The 15,820-nt window shown below is 36.5% G+C and overlaps 1 long non-coding RNA gene across 1 annotated transcript in view; it reads right to left on the reverse strand.

The window, feature by feature from the left end:
- Positions 1-11,632: 11,632 nt before the first annotated feature.
- Positions 11,633-15,820, reverse strand: part of LOC138414083 (uncharacterized) — a 154,323-nt gene continuing 150,135 nt past the window's right edge. Inside the window, exons 4-5 of the long non-coding RNA XR_011246481.1 lie at positions 12,366-12,427; positions 11,633-11,936 (exon numbers count right to left, since the gene is read on the reverse strand). This is a non-coding gene — a long non-coding RNA (uncharacterized lncRNA). The remainder of the gene's footprint in view (positions 11,937-12,365; positions 12,428-15,820) is intronic.

Raw genomic sequence — 15,820 nt, forward strand, 5'->3', positions numbered from 1 at the left:
CATTGAAATAGAGAAAAGTAGAGGAACTCTTAGTGAGTCAGAGACCAGTTGAATATTATGAATTTTCCAGTATGGCCAAACATGTTGAGTGTCTGGGATTAAGCAGAATTGCAAAAGGGAGTATGTCAGTGGTTTCAATGGGTGGGACACTTTGGGAGAAACACTATGCATAATGTTTCTTTGAGGCGTGTGTAAAATAAAGGTATCAGGTATTCCAGTTTTGCCAAATTTTTAACTTTCACTGAGGTTGAGGAAATTTCACTACCATCCATGGATTCGCTAGCTCAGGCTTCCAGTTGAGGCATGTGGTGATCTGCCATAGCTAAACCCAGACAAGACACTGGGAAGAAGAACTTCCATCCTGCAGTGTATGATGGCATCATTACCTTTCCAGAATTCTTTTTTGGAAGCCCTTAGTTGGCATTCTCTCAATAGTAGGAACTCCTTATGCCCAAGAAAATGGAAGGTAAAGAAAAACAAAATCAACACTGATAACCAAATTACAGGTTTAAAGTATTCAAAAATAGGCAGTCTTTCAGTCTAAAAGGGAGTTGAATGGCAGTGTCTGTATTGTGTTTGTGTATATACACTTAATATATACATAAATATATACATTTATATATTCAAAGACTATATATTATATATAATTATATATTAATATATCAGATATTTAGAGATTATTATGTTAGATATCCATGAGGTGAAACACAAATTTTAGGGCATGTTTTCTTTCCCAGGAGGCTCTAATTATGGCAGTGAGGAAAAGATGCTGACTCCCAGACTCCATTTTCAGAACAAATCCCAGCATCACCAGAGATGTCATCATTACTTTGAAATATGCAAATTTAACAACATGATTTAAGCAGAATAGTGTGCATAAGAAAATAAATGCACTTTACCAGGACAGCAATGACCAAACTTGTGTGGGTAAGATTAAGAGGAAGGGTACACACAGTAGTAGCAGAGCTGTGAGAAGGAAAGCAGGACAGATGTCTTAAAACTGCTCACTGTTGATGAGACCTTCGTCTCTGCAACATTAGCCATTTGTAAGATTGATATGTAGCCTAAAAGCTCCGTCCAATAGAAAACTTAATCTTCTTAGGACACAAAGTAATGAATTTTCCTCCCTGTCTTCCCCCGATTCCAATGAGTATGTCATCACACAAACTAAAGTTATAATAAATGTTCTAGCTGGAAGATATTTCTTTTTTCTAAACCTCTAAAGAGCCTTTGGTCTCTTCAGTTTTCCCGTCCATCTTGCACACTGATTCCAACTTAATCTACCTAAAAAAGCAAGCAAAGAAAAACTACTACTGTATAAAGCGCCCAGACTTAGAGGAGAAAAAATATCCTTTCAATCTGTATCATATGGAGCATATGTTAAATTTTTATCTTCTTCTTCTGGAAACTAGGATTGTGATTGCATTTACTGATTGGGGTTAGGGCCCAAACTGTTTAGTTATCCACAGCTACCTGTCCCAGAGGTGGGAAAAGGAGCCCTGGGTGGACACTGTGGAAGAGAACGAGCAAGAACGGGGTTCTGAAAGTCTGGAAAGTGGAATCCACCTGAGAGCCAGGAGCAAGGGGTTAGTAACCGAAAGAACAGGAGAACAGGAGATGCAGAGCCTTGCAGGGGCTAAACCAGAAATGGGATAGAGGGGTGATAATCCAAAGGAAGGGAAATGGTCAAGAGGCTGGTCAGTGGCCAATGGCTAGTCCAAAAAGAGCAGGAGGCAAGGATTAAAGTCAGTTCATTAAAGCCGTGAATTCACAGCCATCTCAAGCAAAAATAAATAAAGGATCAAAACTCTGTGTGTGTTGGGGGGTGCGGGGAAGAGGTGGACAGAGCAGCAGGTATGGTGGGCAGTAGATGGATGGGCACCAAATGGTGAAGGGAAAAGAGGAGTCTGAGTAATGCCTCAGACAACGTGTGTATGGGAGATTTACTTTTTCACGGCCAGTGGAGTGGTTCTCCAAGTGTGTCCCCATACCACCAGCAATGGGATCACCTGGGACTTCTCAGACACGTGAATTCTTGGGCCCACCTCAGGCCTACTCAATCAGAAACTGGGCCTCTGGTAGCAGGACCCAGTGGTCTGTGTTGTAACAAGCCCTCCAGGTGGTTGTGATGCTCACAAAAATTTGAGAACCACTGAGCTAGCAGGTAAGGCTAGTTTAAAAGCAGGAGGTAGGGTGAACTATAAAAAAAAAAAAAAAAAAAAACAGAAGAAAGCCTTCCTTGGGAATTTCTTTTTTAAGAAAAAATGAAATTTCACTTTAATAATTCCACATTACAAAATAACAAGTTCTATTTACTAAAGAGGTGTGCTGGGTAGCTTTTATTTATCCTTTCCATCCAATCTCCACCCTTTCCCACCCTGCTCTATGTCCCAGGAAGGGGGAAGCTGACTTGTAGGGGCTGCATCCGAGGGTCCCTGGTGTGGTTCTGCTTGGATTCAGCTCATGGGGAGTCCCAACAAGAAAGTCCAGAGAGAGAAGATGATGAGTTCAGTATATTTCCCTGTTTCTGTCTCTCTGTGGGGTTGCCTCAGGCTTCCTGTGTCCTTTGATCAAAGTCATTTCTCCTCTCAAGGTTGTTTCCAGACAACCAAAGACGGGACCAAATGATGAAATGAAACCCAGAAGTTGAAGGTGATTGACCAATGGGACATAGGAGACAGGAGGAAGCTAGGCAGATCATGCTCTGATGCATGGTTTTTCCTTGCAGCCATTGAGAAAAGTCTCCTAGGCCAAGCACATGTACTCTCCAAAAATATGTTGTGTCTCTTCATGGCTCATGATGAAGTAGCCGCCAGCATGGTCAAGTATCACTTCCTAATGCTTCTCATTTTTCTTTGCCTCATTTTCACTTTTTCCCATTTTGCTGCCTTGGGTCTGCGAAGTCCAAAATAAGGCATAGCACTTTCATGCTAGCCTAAGGTCTTGTTATGTAGAGATACCTGGTTAAAATATCCCCTGACTACTACGATAGTAACATAACCATGAACATAGAGACAATAAGGTAAAATAGTGTACAAACCAAAGTTGTCTGGTAATAACTTCCCATCTTTCCTGACTAGTTAGTATCTAGACGCTACCAGATGAGGTTAAGGAATGTCATCTTTGCACTGTTCAAAGTGTCCTGATCCATTGTCCTGTGTTCTATGTCATCTTTATTGGGCAGGGTTCCTTCCTTGGATTTGGGTATTTATATTAATTACAGTGTGTTCTCAGTCTCTCTGTATTTATTTAAAACCCATGCACTAATATAAAGCCTTTATTAATGGAATTGCTAAGGTGGAGTTATAGTTGCAACCACTTCATATTTAGGGAGTGTTAAAGAATTATATTGTTGCCAAAGGCTTTAGGTTAATCCTTAGTCCCCCAGCCTAGTCAATAATTAATTTTTGCTCTATATCTTGAAGGCTTTAATCTCTGAGATACATGCTATGATTTTGCAAACAAAAATTGAAAAGATATAAAGAATAAATGGAGAATTCTATAATAAAGTAGTACATTTTGAACAGTAAAATATTAGTTTAATGGGCATATGAAAAATTTTAATGTAATTGCAGTGTCTGCATAAATAATAACAACCAGGACACATGGTTATTTTGTTGTTGCTGCTGCCACCATTGTTTTTTTCAAACCATTACATGATCCTTAAAAAAAATCTACACTCCTCTAGACTTGAAGGTATAGTAGACCAATTATAATTGGGCTTTCTTTGATTACTTAGGATGCCAAGGAGTTTCAGGGATGTGATAATGAAGGTCGTCTTACAGTGCAATAAATGTACTCATGCTTAACAGATGAAGTAACGTTGTGCTTTGAAAACAAGAGTACTATGCAAATGCAAGACAGAAACACCACTTATACAGATATAGAGGTGTAATTTATTAAGAAGTGTGCACTGTATGGCAATAATTCAAACTTTTCTTAAATTTTTTATTTTTTTATTGAAGTATAGTTGACTTACAATGTTGTGTTAGTTTCAGGTGTATAGCACAGCGATTCAGTTGTATATATATTCTTTTTCAGGTCTTTTCCCCTATAGGTTATAACAAAATATTAAGTATAGTTCCCTGTGCTATACAGTAAGTCCTTGTTGGTTATCTATTTTATATATAGCAGTGTGTATATGTTAATCTCAAACTCCTAATTTATCTCCCCCCACCCCCCTTTCCTCTTTGGTAACCATATGTTTGTTTTCTATGTCTGTGAGTCTCTATTTTGGAAATATGTTCATTTGTATCTTTTTTTTTTTAGATTGCACATATAAGTGATATCATAGGCCATTTGTCGTTCTCTGCCTTACTTCACTTAGTATGATAATCTCTGGGTCCATCCATGTTGCTGCAAATGGCATTATTTCATCCTTTTTTATTGCTGAGTATTCCACTGTGTGTGTATGTATGTGTGTGTGTATACACACACACACACACACACACATATACACCACACCTTCTTTATCAGTTCATCTGTTGATGGACACTTAGGTTGCTTCCATGTCTTGCCTATTGTAAATAGTGCTGCAATGAATGTTGGGGTGCATGCATTTTTTCAAATTAGGTTTTTCTCTGGATATATGCCCAGGAGTGGGATTGCTGGATCATCTGGTAGCTCTATTTTTATTTTATAGGGGCTCTCCATAGTGACTGTACCAATTTACTTTCCCACTCACAGTGTAGGAGGGTTCCTTTTTCTCCACACCGTCTCTAGCATTTATTATCTGTAGACTTTTTGATGATGGCCATTCTGACTGGTGTGAGGTGATACGTCATTGTAGCTTTTATTTTCATTTCTCTAATAATTAGCAATGTTGAGCATCTTTTCATCTGTCAAGCTTAATTTCTTAAGAATTCTTTAAAAAAGTTTTAAATGGAATGCATAAAAAATAGTTCACGAAATTGTTTTGTTGAGTTCTTACTATCTGATGAGCAATTGATACAATAAGTAGTGCTTTAAAACTTCCAGCTGGTATTATTTAAAACCGTGGTTTGCAAACTGTGCCTCACTGAATCAGAGGTATTTTCAGAGCTTCTAAAACCATGTCTATTCTCTCAAACAGCACCATTTAAACTGCCTGAAGAAACAGATTAACACTGAAATTCTTAGAAAAATTTCAGTTAAAAATATTATACAATAATAATGTGGCAGTGTAGGTTCACTGAATGTAACAAATGTACCATTCTGGGGCAGGATGTTGATAGGGGAGGTGGCTGAGGGTGTGAGCATATGGAGTATATTGGAACTCTGCTTTCAGTTCAACATTGCTGTCAGCCTAAAACTGCTCTAAAGATAAAATTTATTAATAAATGAAAGAAAGAGATCCCTACCAAAATAGTTTGAAACTGTTGATTATGAATATTTAGTTTGCTTTTAATTTTTGCATAAAATCAATAGCTGTTATTTAGAAATGAGCTTAAAAGTGGAAAGAACTCTATTCCCTTAAGGCAGAGTAAAAAAAATTGTAAAAATTGGAAAATTTGTGAATACAGTGATAAATACTTCTTCAAATTTAGAAGAACAGAAGTAATCAAAAAACTAAAGTTGGAAGAGATACATCTAGATAATATAATGTAAACAATACTTGAGGGAAAGTCTTCAATTTGATCACCCTGTGAGATTTCCCACGTTGATAATAGATAGTCCTGTTTGTACCTAAGGCACAGATAATAAAATCAAAGGGATGGAAAATTCTGTATTACCCAGTGACCTAGAATTTTTACTTTTAATATTTTGATAAATATCTAAGCAATGAGCTCCAACTTCTGTTGGAATAGAAATAGATGATGTTTAATGGAACTTAACTAATCCAATTTTAATTCTGAATCTATTCATTAAGCAACTTAAATAGCTATGTGAATCACTGTTAATTTCTCTTCATCAAAACCTAATGAATCTTTGAAATTTTTGGTGATGTTACTTCATTCCAAACATTCTTCTTTTAATACTAGCTTTTATAACTAGTTATTTTAATAGTAAGAATGTGGGGTTTTCTGCAAAAGAATGCTCTTTAAAGTTATCTTTTGAAAATTAGGCTAATCCTTTTTTTTTTTTTTGGAGAAATTTTGCATAGGTACAAAAGGTGCGTGTTCTTTATTTTTTCATTTCTTCCTTCCTTCCTCCCTTGCTTTCTCTCTTCCTTTCACTGATCTTTGAGTACGTTTATCTAGTACTGCTATTTGTCTTAAAGTATTCAGGGTGGATGGTCCAAGGGTAAATTCAAGTTTACTGAACAAGGTTAAAATGTCATCCTTAAATATTACTCAGCCATAAAAAGGAATGAAATTGAGTTATTTGTAATGAGGTGGATGGATTTAGAATCTGTCATACAGAGTGAAGTAAGTCAGAAAGGGAAAAACAAATACCATATGCTAACGCACATGTAGGGAATCTAAAACAACGGTGCTGATGAACCTAGTGGCAGGGCAGGAATAAACACGCAGACGTAGAGAACGGACTTGAGGACACGGGGGTGGGGGGTGGAGAGAAGCTGGGATGAGGTGAGAGAGTAGCATTGACATATATACACTACCAAATGTAAAATGGATGGCTAGTGGGATGCTGCTGCATTGCACGGGCAGATCAGCTCGATGCTTTGTGTTGACCTAGAGGGGTGGGATACAGAGGATGGGAGGGAGGCTCAAGAGGGAGCAGATACGGGGATATATGTATTCATATAGCGGATTCACTTTGCTGTACAACAGAAACTAACACAACATTGTAAAGCAATCATTCTCCACTAAATATGTATTAAAAAATAACAAATAAAATGTCATCCTTAGAATTTAGGATGAAGGCCTGATTAATGTTTTCATTACCCTTGCAGTCATCCATAGAGCCTGAAGGTATGAAGAGAGATAGGTCATTTTAGGCATTTTTGACTTTTTCTCCATATATGTTAGAGTGCTGCCCCCTGTAATCAACTCTCTCCCTGCTCATCTGTTCTTCAAGTATACGATACACCATATCTTTCTACCCTTGTTTTCCATCTGCCTTGTGGATGAGTTAAAGTCTTCCATTATCAGGTTGTACTCCAGGTGCTCTGCTTTGGAATGGAATGGAGGAGCTGAATTAGAGCAGTGTCCTCAAGCCTATGGCTTGCTGTTTGAGTGCTTATATGTGTTGCACGCTAACATCCACTCGCCCTTTGACTATTGGTCAGTATTTGTAAATTGCCTTCAAGTGCATCAATCCCCATCGCTTCCTTTGGCTTGGGTGGCCTCCAGACTTTCCCTTCAGTGTAAGGATGGTTCCCCCTCATTGAAGTGAGTCTATTTCACTCACAGCAAGCCTATTTTACCACAGACCTTGTTGGTAAACAATGGAAAATGAACATTTTCCTTTCACGACCCCAGGTTGTTCAGGGAAAGGGACTCTAAGTATGGTTCAATTCTCTTCACTTCCCATATCCACTTTGCCGAAGAACCTTAGATAATCCTCCCTTAGCAAACTAGTTGGGCTCTTTGGCCGATTTCTGGATGATAATGTGTCTTTTTTGAGGAACATATGAATCTGGTGAACTGGTTCCTTGGACAGCATGAATCAGCAAGGCCATGTTATTCTGTTCCCTCTAGATTAATTTAGATAAGTTTTGACAAGGGCAAAGAGTGAAAGCATACTATGTTCTTTGGTTTTATGGCTTACATTGTGATAATTCTTTTTCATCTTATCATTTTGTAAGAGCTCTGTTAGAGAATAGATGAATCTTAGCCTCTCTATGCTCAAAATGAGAAAGGACAATTTGAATTTGGAATCCATGGTGATGAATGACCTTATAAAAAGAGGAAAGCAGGGTATCTGTAGAGAGAGAAGTAGCGATTGGACCAGCAATCACTGGTTGCAGTGAATGCAGCAGCATCTTTTTCTCTGCCCCTCATAAAACTAGGATGGGGTGAGTAGTTTAGAGAAGGTCTCAGATCTCTGCTAGAAATTTGAAAGAGTGTCACCATTAACGAGACAGACCTCACCATAAAGGAAATAGTGCAGGTAATATCTAATTATTACTTAGAAAATAAAGGGACTTGACTGAAAAAGCATACTGATTCTGAGTTTATTACTATTTTATTTTTAAATAACTTGTTATTTTGGCTGTGGTGAAGAGAGGAGAATCACCTCAGCTTTTGGTGGCAAATCCCCCTACGTCATTCTCCCGTTTCTCTGTCGTTGTCCATCTACATGAAAGGATCTTGGTGAACTTTATTAGAATGTCCGTCCCATTCTGCAACAGCAGACTGACTGCTTAGGAAAAGGAGTAGGAGTTGGTTCCCAGTGTTTTCTAATATTTCTTATAAATTGTGTTCTATTTAACAGAATTGCCTTGGAGTTTGCAATGTTGGGAATTCATAGTTTTAGCATTTATAACTCTGGTCACCTCTGTGCCTAGGATTTTTGTCTTTTAGTGTTTCTTTCCATTATCCTCAGATTTGATGGGTTGGGAAGATGAACTAGTCAAGTAAAGAAATAAATGGTGTAATATCAGTTAGTGACAGAAGCTATGAAAACAATAGCATAAGGGATTTGAAAGTGATTAGGAAGAGACAGACTTTTAGGTAAGGGGTAGGAAAGAGTTGTTTTGAAGAGGAGACATATTAACAGGGCTCTGAAGAGGAGCCAGTAGTGACAAAATGAAAAGATTAGGAAATGAGAGGAGACAGACAAGGCCAGACCATGTAAACCAGTATAAGGAGTTTGAATTTAAATTTTACTGAAAGACCATTGGAAAGTTTTAAGAAGGGAAGTGACATGATATGATTTATGTTTTTAAAAGTTCATCCCAGGGAATTCCCTGGCAGTGCAGTGGTTAGGGCTCCGAGCTTCCACTGCCGGGGCCCAAATTCAATCCCTGGTCAGGAAACTAAGATCCCACAAGCCGTACATCATGGCCAAAAATAAATAAATAAATAAAAGTTCATCCCAGCTACTGGGTAGAAAATGTGCATTGGGGAAGCAGAAATTCTGGAAACAGAAAAATAAATTAGGAGGCACTTTGTGAGAGTGCAGGTTAGAGAGGGACGTTATTTGACCTGGGGTAGTGCACGTGGAGATGAAGATAAATTATCAGGTCATCATATACTGTAAAGGATTTACTGTTAAATTGGAATTGGGCTGTAGTGCAGCCCAGGGGAGAGGGAAGTGGAAGAAGAAAGTGATCAGTAGTAAGAGAAAGAAAGGAACTAAGGCTAACTCGTATGTTTATAGACTAAGCAGCTGAAGGAATGTATTAAAAAATCACAGTGCTACAGGAAAAACAGTCAACCATGTAGAATAGGAGCCCAACCATATAGAATAGGAGCCCAAAGCTCAAAGTTACCCTCCATAAATTTAGATGTTTTACTCTTTTCTGTAATATTCTGTTTATTGTTATATCCTGAAATACGAAAGGGAAGTGTAGAAACTGAAATTTGTGTACATAATTTGTATACAAATTAAAGAAATTGAAATAATTTAAAATAATATGGCAAAGGGTAAAGATAGTGGACTTAAAGCATATTGTTATAGCATTGAAGTAGAGGTTCATTTTTAAAAAATATTGACTTATACAACAGAAATTAGGCAGTTTAGATATTGGAGAGACTGTAAATCCATGTACTCAGATAAGTCACAGAAAAAACGTTTTGCAGAAAGAATTGAATATAATTACAATAATGAGACAAATTTGCCCATTCAAAGAACCAGTGACATTTGTCAGCGCCCTCCAGCCAAACACCACCAGGGAAACAAATCTCAATTTTATTGCTGTTGCTGTGAGGGAGGACCCACCCATGGCAAACCCTGGGGCAGCTTAGTAAGAGGGTGTGAGAAAGACTTATTTTAGGATCTGGGCTTTGTGTTAGGTTTATAAAAGCAGGATTTTGCTCTGGCTTGGATGCTGTCAGGAAGTGGAGAAAAATTCTATGATTGATATCTTAATAAACCTTGTATAGAAGGTAGGAAGAATGAAATGAAGCTAAAGACTTTAATAAAGAAGCAGCAGTCACTCATTCACTGGAATATGGGAATATTTGATCTTTCTTGTGGTTTGTACAATAGTTATGTTTTTGTCTGTTTTTAGACATGATTACACAATAATCTTGTTTTTGCCATGTCTGATGTCAGCTGTCTGGGAAATGGTGCATGTCCAACAAAAGAATACCAAGACCTAGCTATGAGTACCAGGCCAGCTACTGGCTGTCAGGGGCAGTTTTTCTTTCTAACATTGGCATGATGAGTGACTTCTCTATGTATGCATGTTTTCTAGCTTATCTGTGCATAGATTCCTTTTATTTATTTCCTCATTTTAGGTAATAGTGAGGAACTAAATATATACCCTCAAAGTGTTATATTGCCAATAATACATCTTTTCTTAAAAAAAAGATGTTTTCTTTTAACTATAGTGCTTACTCAAAGACAACATCTTTGTTTTGGCATTTATTTTTCATCTTTAAAATATTGTTTTGAAATGACAGAGGCAATTATGTGTGAAAATTAATTTTAAGAAAATCTATTATAACATAGCCACTGGAAGACTGAAAATTATTCTCTTAACATTCCAATTTGTTTTTAGAACCTACTGAAATAATATTTAAAAGTAAAAATGTAGAACATATAAAAATGCATGGTATCCCATGTTTGAAACTTAATATTGTAAACTGAAAAAAAAGAGAACTGCACAATCTAAAAGTTGAGAATTATATTTTATTTGGCAGACTTGCTGAGGACTACAGCCCAGGAGACAGGCTCTCAGCTCTGAGGGACTGTTCTGAAGAGGGAAGGGCGGAGCCAGGATGTATTAGGACTATTTGCAGCAAAAATCCAGGTACTCAGGACATCAAAAGATTACTGTTAATTACAGAAAAACCAAGCATCTCAAGTTAATGAATTTAGCACTTTTCTATGTATGGGAAGATGCAAGAGTCTGGGCTCATTGATATACCTCTTAACTATCTAGGGCCAGTATCCTGCTTTTTTCCATCCTGAATCTCCTCAGGGTGCACAGTCAGGGGTGGCTGCAGGGGCTATGGCTTGAGGGCTGCAACATCCTTTGTTTACTGATATGGCTAGTGACTTTCTTTCTCCACTGTGCCTCCTCTTGGTCATAAATTTAACCAATGTTTAGGAGGGATTTCATGACCAATTTTGTCCCACGGTGAAAAGAAGACTCACTCCTAGATCAGGCGAACATTCTGTTGATAGGTCACTAAAAGTGTTAATTTTTGGATGAGGCCCTGTTGACAATCTAAAATTCTCTGGATCACCTGTCATACTAGTATATTATGATCCAGGAAATATTTTCCCTTGTTGCTTCTTCCCATATCTAGAGTTGCACTAATTATTCTATGTAGAGTTATATATATATGATCAACTGCTTCAAGATTTTAGCCGTCATTAATTTTGTCAGAGGACTGGTTACACATTGATTAATGCAAGAGACAGTCTTATAAAATAGGATAAGTAATATAGCTAGTAACATTAGTAAGGTCATGGTACAGCAGAGAGAGACACAAAGCATAAATAACTTGAAAACAAAGAGAACAAATTACAACAATCACTAATATAAATAGTTGTAATCTGGTTGCAATAAGCCATTAAGTCCACAGCGGAGCCAGCTAGAGAAGCCAAATTCTGGAAGGATCAGATAGAGAGAAAAAGATAAATATTTCATCTTTGTTCACAAAGGTACACTTTATCAACTTGTTGTAGGTCATAGCATAAGAGGAAAGGTTTTTCTGGAAAACAAAAATTTTTAATATATGTACTGGCTTTTAAAGTCATAAAGTCATATTTATCAGTTCATTCAGTCCAGTGTAATTAATTCTTGTTAATCTGAATGTGGTCATCAGGCTTTTCATTGGAGTTCTGTACTTTCTTACCCAGTTCAGTGGTATGATCTAAAAGTTATCAGAAACTTAATTTGCCAAAAAGTCCTTTTTATGAATCTTCTTGAAGACCTGCATTTCATAAAAACATCAGAATAAAACAATGATTATCTATAAATGACAAGACTTAGAATTGTATGGTTAAAAATCTGATTACAATGCAACTGACGGGGGTGGGGTGGGGAGGTGGTGGTGGGATGAATTAGGAGACTGGGATTGACATATATACACAAATATGTATAAAATAGATAACTAATAAGAACCTACTGTATAAAAAAATTAAATTTCAAAAAATGCAATTGACAAGAAACTTGATATTTCTGTGACATACAACATTTTAAGAATACCTGGAATTACGAGTGACATTTATACCAGCGCATACCAGATTTTTAGGAATTCCACATAAACTTTGGAATATATATTAATGAAATTTACCCATACAATATAACCTAAGATTCATCTTCAATCACTTGACAATGTTTCTCAAGTAATTTTACGTACCAAATAAGCCTCATCGCCTCTCTGAGATCTCTAGGGATTTCTTTGAAACACCCCAGAGTTAGCTGCAGGTCAAAAGAACTTAAGTTAGAATGTGGCATTTGGGAAGTTTGTCAAAAATATCAAAAAAGCTTCAAAACATTTAGTCAAATAGGATCATAGGTCACTGTGAAACACTTACTTAACCAAAGTGACAGAAGATTTCAAAAACAGATATTGATCACTTAAAGGCAAAGAAACTCACACAATCTATTGTCACAAGCAGTATTTCAAGAATACTTTCTTCTCTTAACAGAGAGAAGAACCACATCCAGTCCTGCACCAGCCTACTTTTAATTTTTAAAAAATCCATTTACCTAGTTAAATTTAATCTATATAATTCAAGCCTGGCCATGTACAAAATTCTTTTACAGGTTTCACTTTTTACAAACCTTCCACAACGTTCTGTATTGATATTAGTTTGTCCCTTATTTTCCCATCCAGAAGTAAACAGCTCTAGGATAAAATCATTCTTTCCACTTAACAAAATGTATTTCTATAAAGCTTCCCCTTATCTTTAGTAGTCTTAATTACATATTAAAATTTTAATCTTTTTAAATTTAATCTTTATTTTATATTAGAGCATAAATAAATTTTTATTTTATATTACAGTATAGTTGAGTTACAATGTTGTGTTCATTTCAGGAGTATGGCAGAATGATTCAGTTATACATATATCGATTCTTTTTCAGATTCTTTTCCCAAATAGATTATTACAGAATATTTAATAGAGTTCCCTGTGTTATACAGTAGGTCCTTGTTGGTTATTTTATATATAGTAGTGTGTATATGTTAATTCCAAACTCCTAATTTATCCTTCCCCCCACCTTTCCCCTTTGGTAACCATAAGTTTGTTTTCTCTGTCTGTGAGTCTGTGTCTGTTTTGTAAATAAGTTCATTTGTATCATTTTTTATATTCCACATAAAAGTGATATCATATGTTACTTGTCTTTCTCTGTCTCACTTCACTTAGTATGATAATCTCTAGGCCCATCATGTTGCTGCAAATGGCATTATTTCATTCTTTTTATGGCTGAGTAATATTCCATTGCATATACATACCACATCTTCTTTACCAATTCTTCTGTCAGTGGACACTTAGGTTGCTTGCATGTCTTGGCTATTGTAAATAGTGCTGCAGTGAACATTGGGGTGCATGTATTTCTTTGAATTATGGTTTTCTCCAGATGTATGCCCAGGAGTGGGAATGCTGGTTCATATGGTGGCTCTCTTTTGAGTTTTTAAAGGAACCTCCATACTGTTCTCCATAGTGGTTGTACCAATGTACATTCCTACCAGTAGGAGGGTTCCCTTTTCTGGACACCCTCTCCAGCATTTATTGTTTGCAGATTTTTTGATGATGGCCATTCTGACCAGTGTGAGGTGATACCTCATTGTAGTCTGGGTTTGCATTTCTCTAATAATTAGCAATGTTGAGCATCTTTTCATGTGATTTTGGCCATCTGTATGTCTTCTTTAAGGAAATGTCTATTTAGATCTTCGGCCCATTTTTTTTTTTTTTTTTCCGGCCCATTTTTTATTGGGTTGTTTGTTTTTTTGACATTGAGCTGCTTGAGCTGTTTGTATATTTTGTAGATTAATCCTTTGTCACTTCGTTTGCAAATATTTTCTCCCATTCTGTGGCTTGTCTTTTCATTTTGTTTATGGTTTCCTTTGCTGGGCAAAAGCTTATAAGTTTTATTAGGTTCCATTTTTTTATTTTTGTTTTTATTTTCATTACTCGAGGAGGTGGGTCCAGAAAGATATTGCTGTGATTTATGTCAGAGTGTTCTACCTATGTTTTCCTCTAAGAGTTTTATAGTATCTGGCCTTACATTTAGGTCTTTAATCCATTTTGAGTTTATTTTTGTGTGTGGTGTTAGAGAATGTTCTAGTTTCATCCTTTTACATGTAGCTGTCCACTTTTCCCAGCACCACTTATAGAAGAGAGTGTTTTCTCCATTGTATATTCTTGCCTCCTTTGTCATAGATTAATTGACCATATAAGTGTAGATTCATTTCTGAGCTCTATTCTGTTCCATTGATCTATGTGTCTGTTTTTATGTCAGTACCATACTGTTTTGATTACTGTAGCTTTGTAGAATAGTCTGAAGTCAGGGAGTCTGATTCCTTCAGCTCCATTTTCCTTTCTCAGGATTGCTTTGGCTATTCAGGGTCTTTTGTGTTTCCATACAAATTTTAAAATTTTTTGTTCTAGTTCTGTGAAAAATGCCATTGGTAATTAAATAGGGATTGCATTGAATCTGTACATTTCCTTGGATAGCATAGTCATTTTGACAATATTGATTCTTCCAATCCAAGAACATGGTATATCTTTCCATCTGTTTGCGTCATCTTCAATTTCTTTCATCAGCATTTTATAGTTTTCAGAGTACAGGTCTTTTTCCTGCTTAGGTAGGTTTATTCCTAGGTATTTTATTCTTTTTGATGCAATGGTAAATGGGGTTGTTTCCTTAATTAATTTCTCCTTGTGATCTTTTGTTGTTAGTGTATAAAAATGAGATTTCTCTGTGTTATTTTTGTATCCTGCCACTTTACCAAATTCATTGTTGAGCTCTAGTAGCTTTCTGGTAACATCGTTAGGATTTTCTATGTATAGTATCATGTCAACTGCAAACAGTGACCATTTTACTTTTTCTTTTCCAATTTGGATTCCTTTTATTTCTTTTTTTTCTCTGATTGCTGTGGCTAGGAATTCCAAAACTATGTTGAATAAGAGTGGTGCGAGTGGACATCCTTGTCTCGTTCCTGATCTTAGAGGAAATGCTTTCAGCTTTTCACCATTGAGTACGATGTTAGCTGTGGGTTTGTCATATATGGCCTTTATTATGTTGAGGTAGGTTCCCTCTATGCCCATGTTCTAGAGAGTTTTTATCATAAATTGGTGATGAATTTTATGCATCTATTGAAACGATGATATGGTTTTTATTCTTCAATGTGTTAATGTGGTGTATCACACATTGATTTGCAGATACTGAAAAATCCTTGCAACCGTTGTATAAATCCCACTTGATCATGGTGTATGATCCTGTTAATGTATTGTTGGATTCGGTTTTCTGGTATTTTGTTCAGGATTTTTGCATCTATGTTCATTAGTTATTTTCTTTTTTTGCATTATATTTATCTACTTTTGGTATCAGAGTAATGGTGGCCTCATAGAATGAGTTTGGGAGGATTCCTTTCTCTCCAATTTTTTGGAATAGTTTCAGAAGGATCGGTGTTCACTCTTCTCTACATGTTTAATAGAATTTTCCTGTGAAGCCATCTGATCCTGGACTTTGTTAGGAGTTTTTAAACACAGTTTCAATTTCAGTACTTGTGATAGGTCTGTTCATCGTTACTATTTCTTCCTGGTTCAGTCTTGGAAGATTGTACTTTACTAAGAATTTATCCACTTT

Source organism: Delphinus delphis, chromosome 5, assembly GCF_949987515.2.
Source record: "Delphinus delphis chromosome 5, mDelDel1.2, whole genome shotgun sequence".
Lineage (NCBI taxonomy): Eukaryota > Metazoa > Chordata > Mammalia > Artiodactyla > Delphinidae > Delphinus > Delphinus delphis.